Raw genomic sequence first — 20,835 nt, forward strand, 5'->3', positions numbered from 1 at the left:
TGAAAAGGTTTTCAGTCTTATAAAACATCTCTGTGAAGGGCAAACCTTTGGAAGAGGTGTGTTAATCTCTTCTTTCTTACAGTCATTCACAGGTCTGTGCTTAGTTGCTCAGTCATGTCTGACTTTGCAACCCCATGGATTGTAGCCTGCCAGACTTCTCTGTCCCTGGGAATTTTCCAGGCAGGAATACTGGAGTGGGTTTCCATGCCCTCCTCCAGGGGATCTTCCTAACCCAGGGATCTAACTCAGGTCTCCTGGATTGCAGGCCGATTCTTTACCAGCTGAGCTACCAGGGGAGCCCCATTCATAGGTAGGTAGGGCCAGATTATCTATGAGCTGAACAAAGGAACTTGAGTTTATAGTCAGGCAGAGGGGCAGGGTGCAGAGTGTATAGTTATACTACAAAAGCAATGAAAAGCAAGTAAAAAAAAGACAGTTTCCAACATGGAGCCAGAATTGGATTCTTCTCTGCAAAAGAGCTGCTCACAGAACACAGAGAAACATTTTACTTATAGATCAATAGCTTGCTAATAAAAGAACATAAATCAGGAATAGCCAGATGAAAGATTCTGTCTTCTAAGAGAGTACACTTTTCTCCTGAGAGGACATCAAAATTGCAACTAGCTGCTGAACAATCATCTACAGGAGGATGTTAGAATCCACTAAAAAAAGATACCTTACATTCAAGGACAAAGGAAAAGCCACAAGACCATAGGAGAGAGTGGAAATCATGTTAAAATAAAACCCCATACCCACCAGAGACTCTTGGAGGACACAAACAAAATCTTGAGCACACCAAGAACAAGGGGAAGGGAGCAGTGACTCCTACAAGAGACTGAGCTAGATCTGCCTATGAGTGTTTGAGGGTCTCCTTCAGAGGCATCAGTCAGCACGGGCCTGCCATGGGGACAGGAACACTGGTAGCAACAGTCCTGGGAGGTGCAGCATATTGGCATATGGTGATCTCTTGGATGAGGTCACCATTATCCCTACCATAGAGCTGCCAAGCGGGTGATCTGCAAACTGGAGAACAGTTATACTGAAGAAGCTCTCACACTGTTGTGAGGTTCTAGGCCCCACATCAGACTTCTCAACTTGGGAATCCAGCAGAAATACTGGGAGTCCCCAGGTAATTTGACTTTGAAGGTCAGCAGGATTTGATTACAGAACTTCTACAAGACCGGGGGAAACAGAAACACTGGGAAGGCACAAACAAAACTTTGTGCACACCAGGACACAGGGGAAAGGAGGGTGATGACCCACAAGAGACTGAGGCAGACTTGCCTGTGTTTGATGGTCTTCTACAGAGGCATGGGTCAACAGTGGCCTGCTGCAGGGTCAGGAGCATTGGCAGCAGCAGTAATGAGAGGTCCATGATGGCATAACTCCTTTTGGAAGTCACCTTTCACCCTACTATAGAACCTTCATACTCCAGGACTGGGAAGCCACAGCCCAGTCAACTAACAAGAAGTCAGTACAGCTGCACCCATCAACAGAAAACTGGATTAAAGTTCTACCGAGCATAGTCTTGCCCACCAGAGCAGGATGCAGTCTATCCCACAGCCAGCCCCTCCCATCAAGAAGCTGGCACAAGCCCCTTATAAGAACCAAGAAATATAATTCCATTCTCTCCAGAACAAAAACTACCATCACAGAAAACTAACCAAAATAATCACATGGATCACAGTCTTCTGTAATTCAATGAAACTATGAGCCATGCCATGCAGGGCCACCAAGACAGATGGGTCATGATGGAGAGTTCTGACAAAAGGTCAGAAGAAATGGAATGGAGAAGAAATGGCAAACCTATTCAGCATTCTTGCCTTGAGAACTCCATGAACAGTATAAGAATGCTCCAATATGCTATTGAGAAAGAGTAAAGAAGTATCGCCAGAAAGAATGAAGAGGCTGGACTAAAGCAGAAATGGACATCAATTGTGAATGTGTATGGTGGTGAAAGTAAAATCTGATGATATAAAGAACAATACTGCATAGGAACTCTGAATGTTAGGTTTGGGAATCAAGGTAAATTGGATGTGGCAAGAATGAACATTTGCATTTTAGGAATCAGTGAACTGAAATGGATGGGAATGGGTGAATTTAATTCAGATGACCATTGTATCTACTCCTGTGGGCAACAATCCCTTAGAAGAAATGGAGTAGATCTCATAGTCAACAGAGTCCAAAATGAAGTACTTGGGTGCAATCCAAAAATGACAGAAGGACCTCTGTTTATTTCCAAGCCAAACCATTCAATATCACAGTAATCCAAGTCTATGCCCTGATCAGCAATGCTGAAGAAGCTGAAGTCAAATGGTTCTATGAAGACTTACAGGACTTTCTAGAACTAACATCAAAAGGATGTTCTTTTCATCACAGGGGATTGGAATGCAAAAGTAGGAAGTCAAGAGATACCTGGAGAAACAGGCACTTTTAGCCTTGGAGTACAAAATGAAACAGGGCAAAGTCTAACAGAGTTTTCTCAAGAGAACAGTCTGGTTATAGCAAACATCTTATCACATCAAAACTTAAGACATCTCTACACATGGACATCACCGGATGATCAATGCTGAAATCCGATTGATTATATTCTTTGCAGCCAGAGATGGAGAAACTCTATTCAGTCAGCAAAAACAAGACCTGGAGCTGACTGTGGCTTAGATCATGAATTCCTTATTGCAAAATTCAGACTTAAATTGAAGAAAGTAGAGAAAGGCCTAGGCCTTTCAGGTATGATCTAAATCAAATCCCTATGATTATACAGTAGAGGTGACAAATAGGTTCAAGGGATTAGAACTGATAGACAGAGTGCCTGAAGAACTATGGATGGAGAGGTTCATAACATTGTGTAGGGGGCAGTGACCAAAACTATCCCAAAGAGATAAGAAATGTAAGAAGGAAAATGGTTGTTGGAGGAGGCCTTACAAATAGCTGAGAAAAGGACAGAAACAAAAAGCAAAGGAGAAAGGGAAAGATATAACCAACTGAATGCTGATTTCCAGAGAATAACAAAATAAAGCAAAGAAGTAGAGGAAACCAATAGAATAGGAAAGACTAGGGATGTCTTCAAGAAAATTGGAGATATCAAGGAAATAATTCATGCAAAGATGGGCACAATAAAGGACAGAAGCAGCAAAGACTTAACAGAAACAGAAGATATTAAGAAGGGAACACAAGAGATATTAACAAGAACACAGAGAACTATACAAAAAAAGATCTTAGTGACTCAGATAACCACAATGGTGTAGTCACTCACCTAGAGGCAGATATTCTAAAGTGTGAAGTCAAGTGGGCCTTAGGAAGTATTACTATGAACAAAGCTAGTGGAGGTGATAGAATTGCAGCTGAGCTATTTAAAATCCTAAAAGATGATGCTGTGAAAGTGCTGCACTCAAAATGCCAGCAAATTTGAAAAACTCAGCAGTGTCCACAGGACTGGAAAATGTCAGTTTTCATTCCAATCCCAAAGAAGGGTAATGTGAAAGAATGTTCAAACTACCACACACTTGTTCTCATTTCACATGCTAGCAAGCAAGGTATTGCTAAAAATCCTTCAAGTTAGGCTTCACCAGTGGGTGGACGAAGAACTTCCAGATGTTCAAGCTGTATTTAGAAAAGGTAGAGGAACCAGAGATCAAATTGCCAACATCTATTGGATCACAGAGAAAGCAAGGGAATTACAGAAAAAAACATATACTTATGCTTCACTGACTATAAGAAAGCATTTGACTGTGTGGAACAAACTGTCAAAAATTCTGAAAGATATGGGAATACTAGATCACCTTATCTGCCTCCTGAGAAATCTGTATGCAGGTCAAGAAGCATCAGTTAGGACTAGACATGGAACAACAGATTCATTCAAAATTGTGAAAGGAGTACATCAAGGGTATATATTGTCACCATGTTTATTTAACTTACATGCAAAGTTCAGTTCAGTCATTCAGTCATGTCTGACTCTTTGTGACCCCATGGACTGCCAGGTTTCCCTGTACATCATCGACTCCTGGAGCTTGTTCAAACTCATGTCTATCGAGTCAGTGAAAGTACATCATGTGAAATGCCAGGCTGGATGAAACTCAAGCTGGAATCAAGATGGCTATGAGCAATATCAGCAACCTCAGATACGCAGATGATACCATCCTAATGGCAGAAAATGAAAATGAACTAAAGAGCCCCTTGATGAAGTTGAAAGAGGGGACTGGAAAAGCTAGTTTAAAACTCAACATTCAATTAAAATAAAATTATGGCATTCAGTCCCATCACCTCATGGCAAACAGATGAGGTGAAATTGGAAACAGCTTTTTTTCCCCCAAAAAACAGTGACAGACTTTATTTTCTTGGATCCAAAACCATTGCAGACAGTGATTGCAGCTATGAAATTAAGACACACTTGCTCTTTGGAAGGAAAGCTATGACAAACCTATAAGCATATTAAAAAGCAGTGACATTACTTTGCAGACAAAGGTCTGTATAGTGAAAGTTATGGTTTTTCCAGTAGTCATGTATGGATGTGAGAGTTGGACCATAAAGAAGGCTGAGTGCCAAAAAATTGATGTTTTTGAACTGTGATGTTGTAGGAGACTCTTGAGAGTCCCTTGGACAGCAAGGAGATCAAACCAGTCAATCCTAAAGGAAATCAACCTTGAATATTCATTGGAAGGACTGATGCTGAAGTTGAAGCTTCCATACTTTGGCCACCTTATGGGAGAGCTGATTCATTGGAAAAGACCTTGGTGCTGGGAAAGATTGAGAACAGGAGGAGAAAGGGATTACATAGGATGAGATGGTTGGATGGCATCACTGACTCAATGGACATGAGCTTGAGCAAACTCTGGAAGATAGTGAAGAATAGGGAAGCCAGGCATGCTGCAGTCGATTAGGTCACAAAGAACTGGACACTACAGAGAACTGGACTCATTTTCAAGGTTAGTTAAGTCAACACCTTTTCCCAACTCCCTTTCAGTAAGGATGCATTATACATTTGTAAAACAGTTTGATTCAACTGGTTATCTGTATCCCACCCTGGATTCCCCAAACTTCTAAATGATTTTTAAATTTGTACACATCAAGTTTCCTTATTTGTGCTACAAATTCTATGAGTTTTGACAAAAGTATGTTGTTGTATATCTATTTATCCTCATACTAGCAAACAGAATCAGACAGTATTGTACTGTACAGTGGCAATCCACTCCTTTATTCTTGCCCAGGAAATCCCATGGACAAGAGAGCCTGGTGGGCTACTGTCCATGGAGTTGCAAAAGAGTCAAACACGACTGAGCAACTGAGCTCATACAGATGCTATATAAATATATGTGCTTTCCCAATAAATCGTTTGTCTTTTCTCAACATCATTTTTTTTCAGAGAATTAGCTTTTAGTTTTAATAAAGCATTACACATCTAATTATTATTTTATGGATTATACTTTAGTGTTTTATCTAGAAGCTCAATACCAAATCCAAAGTCATATAGATTTTTTTCTTGTGTTTTATTCAAGAAAGTTCATGTTTGCATTTTACCTTTAGATGTATGATTCATTTTCAGTTCATTTTTGCATAAAGGTCTGTGCCAAGGTTTATTTTATTAATATTTGTAGTTTTTTATATATAGATCCCATGCATAATTTATTAGACTTATACTTGAACACTTCTTTTTCTGGCACTATTGTAAAAAATAATGATTCTTTAATTTCAGAATCTGGTTGTTTATTACTGATATACAGGAAAGCAACTAAGTTTTGTATATTGACCTTGCATCCCACAAATTTGCTATACTAGCTTATTACTTCCAGGAAGTTTTTGTAGATTCTCTGGGGCTTTCTATATGGCCTATAACATTATCAAGGAATAAATACAGTTTTCTTTTGTCTTTTCAATCTATGTTTCCTTTATTTTTCTCTCTTGGCTTATTACTCTAAATAAGACTTCTGGGACAATGTTGAATTGGCCTGGTGACATAGGACATCCTGCCTTTCTCCCTGCCTTAGGAGAGAAAGTATTCAGTTACTCATCTTTGAATATGATGTTAGCTCTATGTTTTCACATATTCCTTTACTAGCTTAGGGCCTTTTTTAAACCTATGTTTTTAAAAGTAGTTTTTTTTTTAACTATTATAGAATTCTTCAATGAAACTCTCTGAGCTTTGAAAGATTCTAATTATTAATCCAATTTCTTTAATAGTATTTTTATATATTATACTTAATAGATATTCAAGTTATTCATAGTTATTCAGTAGTTATTCATTTCTCCTGGAATAAGTTTTAGTTGTTTGACTTTCTAGGAATTGGTCTGTTTCATCTAAGTTTTCAAATTTGTGACCATAAAACTGTTCATGTTGTTGTTTTGTTAATTGCTGTTGTGACTGACTTTTTTGTGACCCCCATGTACTGTAGCCTGTCAGGCTCTTCTGTCTACGGGATTTCCTGGGCAAGGATATTGGAATGGGTTGCCATTTCCTTCTCCAGGAGATATTCCTGACCCAGGGATAGAACTCACGTCTCCTGCATTGGCAGGGGGATTCTTCACCACTGAGCCACCTGGGAATCCCAAAATTGTTCATAGTATTCCCTTTTTATCCTTTTAGTGCCCATGGAATCAGTGATGATTGAATCCTCTTTCGTTCCTGATACTGGTAACTTATGTCTTATCTCTTTTTCTCTTGATTAGATAAACAAGAGGATTTTCAATGTTATTGTTCTTTCTCAAAAACCTAAGGTTGGTTTTGTTGCTTTTCTATTTGTTGTTGTTGCTTTATTTCCAATTTCATTCATTTTTTTTCTAGTTTTAATTATTTTCTTTCTTTTGAAAGTTGAAATTTAATTTCCTTATTTTTCTCTAATATCTTGAAGTAGAAGCTCAGGTAATTGATATTAGATTTTTTATTTTCTAATACCAGAGAGAAAGAAAATTTCAGCTACCCTTCCAGGTTCTTCTGGCTGGTCTAAGAACTAAGTTGGCATGAGACAGATAAGAGAAAGTGAAATAATATTTATATAATATGTATTCATGGAAGAAATTCAAAATAACTGAGTAACTCACCAAAATGACTGAAAGCTTTGCCTTAAATGCCATCTTCAATTGAAGACAAAAGAAGATGTTTGGGGTAGGGGTTCGGGACTTCTGAAGGGGAGGAAGGTAATTCACATGTAGATGGAAAAGCAAATGTTTGATAAACAAACCTCTGCAGGGCTATCAGAGACAATTAGACACAGAGAAGAATTTTAACAAACAGACTTTTCTAGATTCCTTTCTGTTTATAAATCTAGCTTATTCTCTGGTTACCTATGGTAATAACTCCCTTCCTGGTACAGATCCTCTATCAATTAATACATTCTTTAAACAGGAGGAAGGTGAAAAAGTTTCTTCCTGAGTCTTTTGGGCCTTGTCTGTTTCAGCTCAAAATAATCCACATGCTATAGAGACATTTTAGAGTGGCAAGTTTTTCTCACTTACGCTAATATAATGAACATAAATATGGCATAAATATTTCTTTAAATATTGTTCTAGCTGCCTTTCCTCACATTCTGATGAGTTGCATTTTTGTTTTGTTTAAAATATTTTAAAATTCCTCTCAAATTTGTGTTATTTAATATCCAAGTATTAGGGGAGTTTCCAGATTTCTTTTTGCTATTGACTTCTAATTTATTTTCATTGTCATCTAAGAATATACTCTGTATGATTTTTGAAAAGGAGGAAATTGAGCAGGGCACAACCTTTAAAAGAGTGACATAGCCATAGGACTATGGTGACATAGTGACAAAATATGGTTAGAAGTAGCAAGGTCTAAGATGAGCTTCCCAGGTGGCACCAGTGATAAAGAATCCACCTGCCAATGCAGAAGATGTAACAGACATGGGTTCGATCACTGGATCATGAAGATCCCCTATAGGAGGGCATGGCAATCCACTCCAGTATTCTTGCCTGGAGAATCCCATAGACAGAGGTCCCTGGAGGTCTATAGTCCATGGGGTCACAAAGAATCAGACACAACTGCAGTGACTTCTCATGCACAGATCTAAGATGGTGAAAGAGTTGACTTTCAGTAGACCTTGACCTTCATTATATACTCATTATAATAAATTAGCTAAATGACATACCAGAAGGACCCATGATTGTTTTGAGACTGACCATAATAGGTCAAATAGTGGGTGTGGCCCAATTCCTGGAAATCCCCCAAATAACTGAAATAATCCTCCCAATTAAATTATTCTATGAAATTACCCAACTCAGGAAAACTATCCATGCCATATTCCAGGGCCTCCCACTTTCTGAGATGGCTGCTGCTCTGTCTGTGGAGTCTATTTCTCTCTAAATAAAACAAGTTCTTACCTATTACTTTATCTCCCAATTCTCTCATGACAAGGAAAGAACCTTAAATTCTCTGGGAACAATGTCTATTATTTCAAATTTGGGTGTTTTTTGTGATCCAGCATATCGTCCATGCTGGGGCTTCCCAGGTGGTGCTAGTGGTAAAGAACCTGTCTGCCAATGCAGGAGATGTGGGTACTATCCCTGGATAAGGAAGATCCCCTGGAGTGGGGCAGGGCAGCCCACTCTAGTATTTTTGCCTGGAAAATCCCATGGACAGAAGAACTTGGTGAGCTACAGTCCATAGGATCACAAAGAGTCAGACATGACTGAAGTGACTTAGCATGCATGGTCTACTTTGGTGAACTTCCCATTTAGCTTGACAAAAATGTGCCTTTTGCTGTTGATATATGACCTAGTCTATAAGTGTCAATTAGATTGTGTCAATTAGTGTCATTCATCTATATCCTTACAGTTTTTTTTTCTTATTTTTGTCAGCTTTTCTGTATATTAATGAGAGACATGTTGAAATAACCAGCTATCATAGAGGTTTTGTCTGATTTTCCTTTCACTTCTGCTAGTAATTTTTCACATACTTTTGTGCTCTTTTGTTAAATACATACACATTTAGGATCACTGTTTTGTTTTTCTTAGAAAACTGATTCTTTATAATTAAGCAATGTCTCTCTTTAATACTGATAATCTTCCTTGTTCTGAAGTCTGCTTTGTCTAAACAATAGAGCTACTGCAGCTCTCTCTTGATTAAATGTTAACGGGGCAAATGTTATTTTTAACTTGAATCTCTGCATTTAAAACTGGATTCTTATATTAACATAGAGTTGGGTTTTTTTTTTTAATCCACTCTGACTTTCTCTATGTTTTAATTGGTATATTTATATCATTTACAGTTTAAGTGACTATTGATGTAGCTAGATCAATATCTCCCTTCTTGTAACTATGTTTTATTTACTAGATTTGCTCTTTGTTTCTTTTTCCCTCCTTTTCTGCCTTCTTCTGTTTTGGGCATTTTATATGACTTCACTTTGTCTCCTGGCAAATGACATTTATACTTCAAAAATGACAATTTTCTTGGAGTTTTCTCTGTAAATTCTTAACTAGTCCCAGTAAGCCTTCAAACAGTAAAAGACTATATCATTAAATGTGTAGTATAGTTGTCTTATAGTTACACTTTTCTCCTTCCATCTCCTGGAACTTTGCTTTCACCCATTTTACTTATTCATGTGCTAAATTATCCAGTCAGTTCTGTTCAGTTAAGTCTCTCAGTCGTGTCCGACTCTTTGTGACTCCATGAACTGCAGCAAGCCAGGGCTCCCTGTGCATCATCAACTCCTGGAGTTTACCCAAACTCACGTCCATGGAGTCGGTGATGTCATCCAGCCATTTCATCTTCTGTCGTCCCCTTCTCCTCCTGCCCCCAATCCTTCCCAGCATTAGGGTCTTTTCAATGACTCAATTCTTTGCATCAGGTCGCCAAAGTATTGGAGTTTCAGCTTCAACATCAGTCCTTCCAATGAACACCCAGTACTAATCTCCTTTAGGATGGACTGTAGGATCTCCTTGCAGTCCAAGGGACTCTCAAGAGTCTTCTCCAACACCACAGTTCGAAAGCATCAATTCTTTGGCACTCAGCTTTCTTCACCGTCCAACTCTCACATCCATACATGACTACTGCAAAAACCATAGCCTTGACTAGACGGACTTTTATTGTCAAAGTAATGTCTCTGCTTTTTAATATGCTATCTAGGTTGGTCATAACTTTCCTTCCAAGGAGTAAGCATTTTTTAATTTCATGGCTCCAATCACCATCTGTAGTGATTTTGGAGCCTCCAAAAATAAAGTCTGACACTATTTCCACTGTTTCCCCATCTATTTCCCATGAAGTGATGGGACCGAATGCCAGGATCTTAGTTTTCTGAATGTTGAGCTTTAAGGCAACTTTTTCACTCTCCTCTTTCACTTTCATCAAGAGGCTTTTTAGTTCCTCTTCACTTTCTGCATCCGCTGGATCATTGAAAAAGCAAGAGTTCCAGAAAAACATCTATTTCTGCTTTATTGACTATGCCAAAGCCTTTGACTGTGTGGATCACAATAAACTGTGGAAAATTCTGAAAGAGATGGGAATACCAGACCACCTGACCTGCCTCTTGAGAAACCTGTATGCAGGTCAAGAAGCAACAGTTAGAATTGGACATGGAACAACAGACTGGTTCCAAATAGGAAAAGGAGTACATTAAGGCTGTATTTTGTCACCCTGCTTATTTAACTTATATGCAGAGTACATCATGAAAAACGCTGGACTGGAAGAAGCACAAGCTGGAATCAAGATTGCTGGGAGAAATATCAATAATCTCAGATATGCAGATGACACCACCCCTATGGCAGAAAGTGAAGAAGAACTAAAGAGCCTCTTGATGAAAGTGAAAGAGGAGAGTGAAAAAGTTGGCTTAAAACTCAACATTCAGAAAACTAAGATCATGGCATCTGGTCCCATCACTTCATGGCAAATAGATGGGGAAACAGTGGAAATAGTGTCAGACTTTATTATTTTTGGGGGCTCCAAAATCACTGCTAATGGTGATTGCCGCCATGAAATTAAAAGATGCTTACTCTTTGGAAGGAAGGTTATGACCAACCTAGATAGCATATTTAAAAGCAGAGACGCCCATTATACAGAGTGAAGTAAGCCAGAAAGAAAAACAACAATACAGTATACTAATGCATATATATGGAATCTGAAAGATGGTAACGATAACCCTATATGCGAGACAGAATAAGAGACACAGATGCATGGAACAATTTTATGGGCTCTGAGGGAGAAGGTGAGGGTGGGACGTTCTGGGAGAATGGCATTGAGACATGTGTATTGTCATATGTGAAACAGAGCACCATTCCATGTTCGATGCATGTGACAAGGGCTCAGGGCCGGGGCAATGGGATGATCCAGAAGGATGGGAGGGGGAGTGAGGTGGGTGGGGGGTTCGGGAAGGGGAACACATGTAAACCCATGGCTGATTCTTGTCAATGTATGGCAAAAACTATTACAATATTGTAAAGTAAAAAAAAAAAAAATAAAAGCAGAGACATGACTTTGTCAACAAAGGTCCATCTAGTCAATGCTATGGTTTTTCCAGTGGTCATGTATGGATGTGACAGTTGGACGGTGAAGAAAGCTGAGTGCCGAAGAATTGATGCTTTTGAGCTGTGGTGTTGGAGAAGACTCTTGAGAGTCCCTTGGACTGCAAGAGGATCCAACCAGTCCATCCTAAAGGAGATCAGTCCTGAGTGTTCATTGGAAGGACTGATGTTGAAGCTGAAACTCCAATACTTTGGCCACCTCATGTGATGAGTTGAGTCATTGGAAAAGACCCTAATACTGGGATGATTGGGGGCAGGAGGAGAAGGGGACGACAGAGGATGAGATGGTTGGATGGCATCACCGACTCGATGGACATGGGTTTGGGTAGACTCCGGGAGCTGGTGATGGACAGGGAAGCCTGGCATGCTGCGATTCATGGGGTCGCAAAGTGTCAGACACGACTGAGTGACTGAACTGAACTGAACTGAAGTATAGGTAGGAGCTTCCCTGGTGGCTTAGTGGTAATGAACCCGCCTGCCAATGCAGGAGACATGGGTTCAATCCCTGGGTTATGAAGATCCCCTGGAGAAGGAAATGACAACCCACTCCAGTATTCTTGCCTGGGAATTCCATGGTCTGAGGAGACTGGTAGGCTACAGTCCATGTGATCTCAAAGTGTCAGACACGACTTAAGGACTAAATAACAATGGATAGCTGGCTTTCTACTTGCTCTTTCTTGAGAAACCGTTCATACTGAGTCCAGTAACTAAATGGGAATATCAACCACTTCCCCATACCAGACCACAGGTAAAAGTCTTTACAAAAGGCAAAAAATATTCCTGATCAGTTCCAAAACAAAGTGGAAAAGACTTACTTTTTCTGACAAGTAGTCTTGTTTGCATCTCTCTAAATACAACAAGAGTGAAAGTGAAAGTCGCTCAGTCATGTCCGACTCCTTGTGACCCCATGGACTATGCATTCTATGGAATTCTCCAGGCCAGAATACTGGAGTGGGTAGCCTTTCCCTTCTCCAGGGGATCTTCCCAAACCAGGGCTTGGACCCAGGTCTCCTGCATTGCTGGAGGATTCTTTACCAGCTAAGCCACAAGGGAAGCCCTAATACCATGGAAATTATACAACAAGCAAAGAGATGATGCTAAAGAATGAAGAAGGTAAAAAATTAGGGACAAATGACTTGCAGAACTAATAACTGAGTTAAATTAGTTCATAAGATATAAGATAATCATACAACATCTGAGTTTGTTTCTGTTTTGTAAATAAGTTTTTTAAACATTTTTTTAAGATTCCATATATAAGTGATATCATACACTATTTCTCATTCTCTGTCTAACTCCATTCACTCAGTATACCAATCACTAGGTCCTTCTATGTTGCTACAAATTACATTATTTTATTTTTTAAAGGATGGGTAATATTTTATTGTGTGTATGCACCACATCTTCTTTATTCATTCCTCTGTTGACGGACATGTAGGTTGCTTCCACGTCTTGGCTATTGTAAAGAGCACTGCAATGAACATTTAACTTCTATGCAGAGTACATCATGAGAAACGCTGGGCTGGAGGAAGCACAAGCTGGAATCAAGATTGCCGGGAGAAATATCAATAACCTCAGATATGCAGATGACACTACACTTATGGCAGAAAGTGAAGAGAAACTAAAGAGCCTTTTGATGAAAGTGAAAGAAGAGAGTGAAAAAGTTGGCTTAAAGCTCAACATTCAGAAAACTAAGATCATGGCATCTGGTCCCATCACTTCATGGCAAACACATGGGGAAAGAGTGGAAACAGTGTCAGACTTTATTTTGGGGGGCTCCAAAATCACTGCAGATGGTGATTGGAGCCATGAAATTAAAAGACGCTTACTCCTTGGAAGGAAAGTTATGACCAACCTAGACAGCATATTAAAAAGCAGAGACATTACTTTACCAACAAAGGTCAGTCTAGTCAGGCTATGGCTTTTCCAGTAGTCATGTATGGATGTGAGAGTTGCACTATAAAGAAAGCTGAGCACCGAAGAATTGATGCTTTTGAACTGTGGTGTTAGAGGAGACTCTTGAGAGTCCCTTGGACTGCAAGGAGATCCAAACAGTCCATCCTATCGGAGATCAGTCCTGGGTGTTCATTGGAAGGTCTGATGTTGAAGCTGAAACTCCAATACTTTGGCCACCTGATGCAAAGTGCTGAATCCCAGAGGGATAGGATGGGGAGGGAGGTGGGTGGGGGGTCCAGGAAGGGGAACACATGTAAACCCATAGCTGATTCAATGTATGGCAAAAACTATTACAATATTGTAAAGTAATTAGCCCCCAACTAAAATAAATAAATTTATTTAAAAAAAAAAAGTGCTGAATCATTTGAAAAGACCCTGATGCTGTGTAAGATTTAGGGCAGGAGGAAAAGGGGATGACATAGGATGAGCTGGTTGGATGGCATCACCAACTCAATGGACATGAGTTTGGGTGGGCTCCGGGAGTTGGTGATGGGCAAGGAGGCCTGGCGTGCTGAGATTCATGGGGTCACAAAGAGTCGGACACGACTGAGTGACTGAACTGAACTGAATGAACATTGGGGTGCATATATTCTCTTAGACAATGTTTTTCTCTGTATATATATATATATGAACTTATGGTTTCCAGGGGGAAGTGTAGGGGAGGAGGGATTGTCAGAGAGTTGGAGATGACATGTATCTACTACTATTTTTCATATGGATAACCAACAAAGATCTACTGTATAGCATGTGGAAATCTCAGTATTATGTAATAAACTAAATGGGAAAAGAATTTGGAAAAGAATAGATATATGTATATGCATAACTGAATCACTTTGCTGATACCTGAAACTAACATGACATTATTAATTAATTATACTCCAATACGAATTTGAAAAAAATTAAAAAGATAAACATAAAAATCAACTACATTTCTATACACTGATGAACAAGTGGAATGAACAAGTGGAAACCTGTATAGAAATTAAATACTTGCTTAAAAAATGAACTAGAAGTATAAATATGATGAAACATGCACAGATCTATCTGATAAAAATTACAAAATGCTAATGGAAAAAAATCAAGAAAGACCTAAATGTTTCATGAAACACAGTGTTCTAGGAGTGGATGGCTTAACATAGTAAAGAAGTCAGTGCTTCCTAAACTGAAATGTAGGTTTAATAAAATTAATTTTGAAATTTCAGCAAGGTGTTACTTGTAGACAAACATGTTCTAAAAGTTATAAGAAAGGGAAATACTCTAGAATAGCTAGAATAAGTTTCAAAAGTATAAACATGGAGAAATCACTCTTTCTCACATTAAGACTTGCTATATAATTGCAGTGATCAAAGTGTTGTGGTATTAGCAGAGGGATTTCAGGTATCACCCACTCCAGTGTTCTTGCCTGGAGAATCCCAGGGACAGCGGAGCTGGTGGGTTGCCGTCTATGGGGTCGCGCAGAGTCGGACACGACTGAAGCAACTTAGCAGCAGAATTCAGGGATCAACAGAAAACCCAGAAACAGATCAACACAAATATGCCCTATTAATTTTCAACAAAGGAGCTAAAGGAACTTAGGTGAAGAGAAACAGCCTTTCAATAAATATTCAACAGTAGTTGGATATTCATAAGCATAAAAGTGAATCTTGGCTTCACATTTTACATTAAAATTAACTCAAAATGTATCATCAATTTTAAATGTAAAATATAAAACTATAAAATTCTAGAATAAAACTATGAAACTATTAGACTTGAAACCATGTGTATTATACTTAAAAAGAAAAATTGAACTTTATGAAAATTAAAAACTTTTCCTCTGTGAAGGATTCTGTTGAGTATAAAAATACCAACTACAGCTTGAGAAATATTTGCCAATTATTCATGTGATAAAAGATTCATACATATAATTCTCTCAAAACTCAGCAATAAAACCCAAGGGATTCAAAAGAAAATGGGCAAAGAAATGCAGATAATTCACTGAAGAAGTACATTATATAAAGGTCATAAAAGCAAATGAAAAGATGTTTAATATCATTATTAGTTAGATAAATGAAATAAAAAACATGAGAGATATTATATACCTATCAGAATAAAATAAAATAAAAATGATTACTATGTGCTTGTGAAGATACCCCAAGAAACTGGATATCTCATACATTAATGTTAAGGATGTAATATAGTACAATTGTTCTGGAAAATAGCTCAACAGTTCCTTTTCAATGTAAAAATGAACTTTCCATACAACCCAGCAATTGCCTGTTGGGCATATATCCTAGAGGAATTAAAAATTATTTTCAGGCAGACATTTATAAAAAAATACTTACAGCAGGTGTATTTGTAAATAGCACTTAATTGGAAACCACCTAAATGTTCTGCATGAATAAATAAATTGATATATCCATAGCATGGATTATCCCTATTAATAAATATAAACATACATTGACATGTACAATATGGTAAAATTAAAAAATAGAAGATAAACTAATTTAAAAAATAAATATAAACAAATTATTTATACACACACAATATGGGTAAATCTCATAGAAGTTATGCTGAATGAAAAAAAAAAAACTCAAGATAATTCAAACTGTAGGATGCGTTATAGAAGATAATACATGAAATAACAAAGCTGCAGATATAAAAAAACAGAGAAATGACTGTCAGGGTAGGTGAGGCTATAGTGGATATCTGAGCGGGTACTGTAGTAATTTGACAGTTAAGCATGTAGATAATGGTGATGATTCCACAAAGCTACATGTGTCAAAATTACACCGAGTCACACACATATACATACAAATTAGTTCAGTTCAGTCACTCAGTTGTGTCCAACTCTTTGTGACCCCATGGACTGCAGCACACCAGGCTTCCCTGTCCATCACCAACTCCTGGAGCCTATGAAACCACGTCTATTGACTCAGTGATGCCATCCAACCATGTCATCCTCTGTCATCCCCTTCTCCTCCTGCTTTCACTCTTTCCCAGCATCAGGGTCTTTTCCAAAGAGTCAGCTCTTCGCATCTGGTGGCCAAAGTATTGGAGTTTCAGCTTCAGCATCAGTCCTTCCAAAGAATATTCAGGATTGATTTCCTTTAGGACGGACTAGTTGCATCTCCTTGCTGTCCAAGGACTCTCAAGAGTCTTTTCCAATACCACTTTTCAAAATCACCAACTGGTCGGTACTCAGCTTTCTTTATAGTCCAACTCTCACATCCATACACGACTACTGGAAAACCATAGCTTTGACTAGACGGACTTTGTTGGCAAAGTAATCTCTGCTTTTTAAAATGCTATCTAGGTTTTTCATAACTTTTCTTCCAAGGAGCATGGCTGCAGTCACCATCTGCAGTGATTTTGGAACCCCCCAAAATAAAGTCTATAACTATTTCCATTGTTTCCCCATTTATTTGCCACAAAGTGATCAGACTGAATGCCATGATCTTAGTTTTTTGAATGTTGAGTTTTAAGCCAACTTTTTCTCTCTCCTCTTTCAGTTTCATTAAGAGGCTTTGTAGTTGTTCTTCGATTTCTGCCATAAAGATGGTGTAATCTGCATATCTGAGGTTATTCATATTTCTCCCAGCAATCTTGATTCCCACTTGTGCTTCATCCAGCCCAGCGTTTCTCATGATGTACTCTGCATATAAGTTAAATAAGCAGGGTGACAATATACAGCCTTGACGTACTCCTTTCCCAACTTGAAACCAGTTTGTTGTTCCATGTCCAACTCTTAACTGTTGCTTCTTGACCTGCACTCAGATTTTTCAGGAGGTAGGTCAGGTGGTCTGGTATTCCCATCTCTTGAAGAATTTTCCACAGTTTGTTGTGATTCACACAGTCAAAGGCTTTGGAATAGTCAATAAAGCAGAAGTAGATGTTTTTCTGGAACTCTCTTGATTTTTGATGATCCAATGGATGTTGGCAATTTGATCTCTGGTTCCTCTGCCCTTTCTAAATCCATTATGAACATCTGGAAGTTCACGGTTCATGAACTGTTGAAGCCTGGCTTGGAGAATTTTGAACATTAACTTTACTAACATGTGAGATGCAATCATGTGGTAGTTTGAGTATTCTTTGGCATTGCCTTTCTTTGAGATTGGGGTGAAAACTGAACTTTTCCAGTCCAGTGGCCACTGCTGAGTTTTCCAAATTTGCTGGCATATTGAGTGCATCACTTTCATAGCATCACCTTTTAGGATTTGAAATAGCTCAACTGGAATTCCATCACCTCCACGAGCTTTGTTTGTAGTGATGCTTCCAAGGCCCACTTGACTTCATATTCCAGGATGTCTGGCTCTAGGTGAGTGATCACACCATTGTGATTATCTGGGTCGTGAAGATCTTTTTTGTATATTTCTTCTGTGTATTCTTGCCATTGCCTCTTAATGTCTTCTGGTTCTGTTAGGTCCATACCATTTCTGTCCTTTATTGAGCCCATCTTTACATGAAATGTTCCCTTGGTATCTCTAATTTTCTTGAAGAGATCTCTAATCTTTCCCATTGTGTTGGTTTCCTCTGTTTCCTTATATTGATCACTGAGGAAGGCTTCTTATCTCTCCTTGCTATTCTTTGGAACTCTGCATTCAAATAGGTATATCTTTCCTTTTCTCCTTTGCCTTTCACTTCTCTTCTTTTCACAGCTATTTGTAAGGCCTCCTCAGACAGGCATTTTGCTTTTTGCATTTCTTTTTCTTGGGTATGGTCTTGATTCCTGCCTCCTGTACAATGTCACAAACCTCCATCCATAGTTTTCAGGCACTCTGTCTATCAGATCTAATTCCCTGAATCTATTTCTCACTTCCACTGTATAGTCATAAGGGATTTGATTTAGGTCATACCTGAGTGGTCTAGTGGTTTCCACTACTTTCTTCAACTTAAGTCTGAATTTGGCAATAAGGAGTTCATGATCTGAGCCACAGTCAGCTCTCAGACTTATTTTTACTGGATGTGTAGAGCTTCTCCATCTTTGGCTGCAAAGAATATAATCAATCTGATTTCAGTATTGACCATATGGTGATGTCCATGTGTAGAGTCTTCACTTGTGCTCTTGAAAGAGGGTGTTTGCTATTACAAGTATGTTCTCTTGGCAAAACCCTGTTAGCCTTTGCCCTGCTTCATTCTGAACTCCAAGGCCAAATTTCCCCATTACTCCAGATATTTCTTGACTTTGTACTTTTGCATTCCAGTCCCCTATAATGAAAAGGACAACTTTTGGGGGTATTAGTTCTAGAAAGTCTTGTAAGTCTTCATAAAACCTGTTCAACTTCAGCTTCTTCAGCATTACTGGTCAGGGCATAGTCTTGGATTACTGTGATATTGAATGGTTTGCCTTGGAAATGAATAGAGATCATTCTGTCATTTTTGAGATTGCATACAAGTGCTGCATTTCAGACAAAAATTAGTATGACTGGTGAAATCTGAATAAGCTCTTTGGGTTGCATCAGTGTTAGTGTGCTGGCTTGAAAATTGAGTGATAGCTTTGCAAGATTTTAACATTGGGAGAGGCTGATGAATGTTGCACAGGAATTCTCTGGAAATTTTTTTGCACTTTCCTATAAAACTTTATTTTAAAATAAAAGAGTTTAAAATACAATGAGGCAATAGAAGAATATGTGTTATCATATAATTTATGATTTGAATATTAATGGTTTTTTAGCAGATGGCATAAGTGATGTATTTTGTTTCTTATAATTTTTACTGGAGTATAGTTTCTTTACAATTTTGTGTTAGTTTCAGCTGTATAGTAAAGTGAGTCAGTTATATGTATACATATATTCCTTCTTTGTGAAATTCTTTCTCACTTATGTGACCATGGAGCATTCAATAGGACTCCCTGTACTATACAGTAGGTACTCATTAATTATCTATTTTATACATTAAAGTGAAAGTGAAAGTCACTTAGTCATGACTGACTCTCTCAGACCCATGGCCTACAGTCTATGGAATTCTGCAGGCCAGAATACTGGAGTGGGTAGCTTTTCCCTTCCCCAGGGAATCTTCCCAATCTACACATCAAACTCAGGTCTCCCACATTGCAGGCAAATTCTTTACCAGCTGAGGTACCAGGGAAGCTCATTTTACACATAGTAGTGTGTATATTAACCTCCAAACTCTACAAACAGCTTATGCAGCTAGATATCATAAAAACAACCCAGTCAAAAAATGCACATAAAACCTAAATAGACACTTCTCCAAAGACATACAGATGGCCAAAAGGCACATGAAAAGATACTCAGTATCAATAGTTATTAGAGAAATTCAAATCAAAATTACTAGGTATCACCTCACACAGGTCAGAAGGGCCATTATCAAAATATCCACAAACAATAAATGTTGGAGAAATTATGGAGAAAAGGAAACCCTCCTACACTGTTGGTGGGAATGTAAAGTGGTACAGCCACTATGGAAAACATTATGGAGATGTCTTAAAAAGCTAAAAATAGAGCTACGGTACAATTCAGCAATGCCATTCCTGGGTACACATCCTGAGAAAACCATAATTTCAAGTAGGTTTGTAGTAGAAAAGCTGTGATTTTATTTGAAAGAGAAAGCTCTATGCACTTTTTCAAATTATTACTATTAGAATGGATGAGAGTAGGTAAAAACATGAAGGGAGGAGTAAGACTTCAACACTGATCTCAGCAGTTAGTCAGTTAAGTCACTTAGTCATGTCCAATGCTTTGTGACACCATAGACTGCAGGCCTCCCTGTCCATCACCAACTTCCAGAGCTTGCTCAAACTCATGTCCATCAAGTTGGTGATGCCATCCAACCATGTCATCCTCTGTTATCCCCTTCTCCTCCTGCCTTCAATCTTTCCCAGAATCAGAGTCTTTTCTAATGAGTCAGTTCTTCACATCAGGTGGCCAAAGTATTGTAGTTTCAGCTTCAATATCAGTCCTTTCAAAGAATATTCAGGACTGATTTCCTTTAGGATGGCCTGGTTTGATCTCCTTGAAGTCCAAGGGACTTTCGAGTCTTCTCCAACACCATAGTTCAAAAGCATCAGTTCTTCAGTGCTCAGCTTTCTTTATAGTCCAGCTCACATCCATACATGACTACTGGAAAACCATAGCTTTGACTAGATGGACCTTTGTTGACAAAGGAATGTCTCTGCTTTTTAATATGCCTTCTAGGTTGGTCACAGCTTTTCTTGCAAGGAGCAAGTGTCTTTTAATTTCATGGCTGCAGTCACCATCTGCAGTGATTTTGGAGCCCCCAAAAGTAAGGTCTCTCATTGTTTCTATTGCTTTCCCATCTATTTGCGATGAAGTGATGGGACCGGATGCCATGATCCTTGTTTTCTGAATGTTGAGTTTTAAGCCAACTTTTTCACTCTCCTCTTTAACTTTCATCAAGAGGCTCCTCAGTTCCTCTTTGCTTTCTGCCATAAGAGTGGTGTCATCTGCCTAATCGATATTCTCAGCA

This window comes from Giraffa tippelskirchi, chromosome 3 (genome assembly GCF_054371585.1).
Source record: "Giraffa tippelskirchi isolate mGirTip1 chromosome 3, T2T-mGirTip1v1.2.pri, whole genome shotgun sequence".
Classification (NCBI taxonomy): domain Eukaryota; kingdom Metazoa; phylum Chordata; class Mammalia; order Artiodactyla; family Giraffidae; genus Giraffa; species Giraffa tippelskirchi.